The following is a 2703-nucleotide window of genomic DNA, read 5'->3' as shown; positions in this document are numbered from 1 at the left end:
CGCTAGGCCTGGGGTTTTCCCCTGTAGTGGAATACTAGTATTCATGTAGTGCAGGGACAAAACCAATTAGATAGTTCTGGGAGTTAAACAGAGATGATTTTCAGTGCTATTTGAGAAGGGGTATTAAGGAATTTGCCAGGGCACTGACGCGTGTCAGGTGTAAACCTCAGGTTGAGAGAGAGCTAAGTATTTTCTGTCCATGAAGGTGATAAGCGAGGGCCTGAAGAAAGAGGGACTGGGGAGGACACTGGCACCAGAAATAGGAAAGGGCTTCTTGGGGGTGGGAAGGATGGGTCAGGGTGCTATCTAGAAAGTTGCCTGGCAATGGATGTAGGATGTGGGAGTGAGACATCAAACATGAAGCAGTCGCTTAAAGTCTGAAGAAAGACTAGATATATAAACGGCAGGAGATAGTAGGGAAACTGGACCGGCTCCTCATAAAACTTCCCGCCTTCTATCTCCGGGAGGATCGCAGGGCATTTCCGCCAAGACAGGTGAGACTGCGGTTCTGACGTGCGGGCCTCCATGAATATGCGCGAGGGCACCTGGGGGCCGGCAGAGCCTTCCCCTACGCAAAGTAAGCGTGTTATGTCTACAACCCAACGGGGACACTGAGAGCCCCAAAGGCCCTGCTTTCTTCCCAGAGAACAGCGCCCATCTGCGTAGTTTCTACCTGGCTCTATGAGGTGAGAACACACTCCCCGCTAGCACAGAAATCCTACAAACTCCTGTGGGGGCTGCGCTTCGAAGCAGAGGCTGTGTAAGAGATGACTGGGGGGTAGGGAAAAACACGAAGATTTTCACACAGGGTGAGAAGAGAACCCAAGAGACTGGAGACCACGGACCAATCCCTGCCAAAAGCAGCCAGGGTAGAAAGGTAGGAGCTGAGCGGACTTCACGATAGTTAACTTGTGTTACAAAGCCGATGCGGCTGATGCTCGCTTTTTCTCCTGTGGCGGGCACGCGACATGTTACTTCCTATTTCCCAGCTCTCCACTGTAGGATTAACACTTAAAACGCCAACCAAGACACAAACCAATACAAAAAAATATGTGACCCTTGGCGCACAGTCTATTTTTGAAACTTCAGAAAGCCAGGGGAAAGCGCGAACGCAGTCCCCCACTACCACAAATTATGCAGTCGAGTTTCCCACATTTGGGGAAATCGCAGGGGTCAGCACATCCGGAGTGCAATGGATAAGCCTCGCCCTGGGAAAACCACCTTCGTGATCATGGTATCTCCCCTGCCAGGTAAGTATGAGAGCTTGTGGCTCTGCCCCGACACAGCCTCATACGCCTCACTCTTTACACACACGGTCACTTGCCCCGCGCACTCCCGAGCCCTTTCCAGCCCTGACACACAGCTGGGATTCTCACTTCCGATCAGCGGTCCTGAATCCGCTCCCAGGGCACGGGAACTCCTTCGTGGCGAAGGAGCAAGTGGCGAAGCAGCAGCCTCTGCGCTGCCTCATCTACATAGAAGTCGCCCTATCCGTGATGTCACCGACAGTGCCTTGCCCAGTCCCCGTCTGCCTTTCTGCCACTCAACCGACCAATCTGCTGCCAGAGCCGCCAAGGAGAAGTGACGTCTGCCTCTCCCTTTTTCCCTCCCGCCCCTGCGTCTGTTCTCTCCCAAAGAAGCTGGTCCTTAGCCTGTGTTAAGGAGCAACCTTTCGGTGGCCAGATGGAGCCGAGCCATCCTTCTTCAAATAATGGCTTTTAATTCGCAGACTAGAATGTTTCGGATTACAAAAGAAACCGGTTCTCTTCACATCCTTATCCTTGTGATGCAGCATTCCGCTTGCAATTGGAAGCCGTTTAATATCAGAGAGAAACCATATTTATGAAAGTAAAGAGGCTGCTCAGATGACTGCAAACCAGCCTTCCTTACTGGTTTTATCACTGGTAATGTTATAAAGACAGTTGTCCAGTTTCATGAATCTTGTAGGTTTTTTTTTTTTTGATGTTGTTGTTTTTTTTCAAAAATCCGTATTGTAGAAAAATATGCTGTCCCAGAAGAGATGATTGGACACTCTCAAGCGTGGTGCCGGACTTTGTCATCTCTTGCACAGCCATCTCCACACCTTAGTGCTTACCTCATGTTAGTTTTTTATATTCTGCAAAGACGAAACCAAAATAATCCAAATTTGACACAAATACCTGGGCTACATCTTATTTGAGATGTTTAACAAATGTCTGGATCATCTTTTCTTATATATTACGCAGGAAACACTGTGAAGTAAGCAAAGTTGGAATGCCCAAGTCAAAGACCATTTGAATATTTACAAGTAGATTTCAGACAGGAATACTACAGGGTGGTCACAGGATAACAAATTCTAGGCAGCAGATTTACATGACTTGAGGCTGTGGGCTGTTAAGACGCTGAAAAACCAGGGTGTGGACCAAGCTGGCTAAGGCTGAGTGGACCCAACGTGGTGCTGGATTTGATGGAGGTTTTACCTAGGCCCTCATTATATGCTCATTAACATACTAAATCACACACCCGCCAGTGCCATGACAGTTCTGAGACCAGTGTTTGATGTAAAAATGGCACCACAGTTCCAAGAAATCTCCACCTTTACCCAGGAATTTTCGTGAATATTCCAATTCTTGGTTAAAGAAACCCATCAAGATGAAACCCCAGAACCCATTATTCTCTCTTGGGTATGCCCGAGCTCCCCTTTCTTGAGTGTGTACTTTTTGC

The 2703-nt window shown here is 48.5% G+C and overlaps 1 non-coding gene across 1 annotated transcript; it reads right to left on the bottom strand.

Annotated features, from left to right (window-relative positions):
* Positions 1-1094: 1094 nt before the first annotated feature.
* LOC112207754 (U1 spliceosomal RNA) lies at positions 1095-1258 on the bottom strand. Its single transcript, XR_002942190.2, has one exon. It is a non-coding gene; the product is annotated as a U1 spliceosomal RNA (small nuclear RNA).
* Between the last annotated feature and the right edge of the window lie 1445 nt (positions 1259-2703).

The sequence above is a fragment of the Pan troglodytes genome, chromosome 1 (genome assembly GCF_028858775.2).
Source record: "Pan troglodytes isolate AG18354 chromosome 1, NHGRI_mPanTro3-v2.0_pri, whole genome shotgun sequence".
Taxonomy (NCBI): Eukaryota; Metazoa; Chordata; class Mammalia; order Primates; family Hominidae; genus Pan; species Pan troglodytes.
The sequence above is the reverse complement of the archived record's forward strand: the minus strand, read 5'-3'. Positions and strand labels throughout refer to the sequence as shown.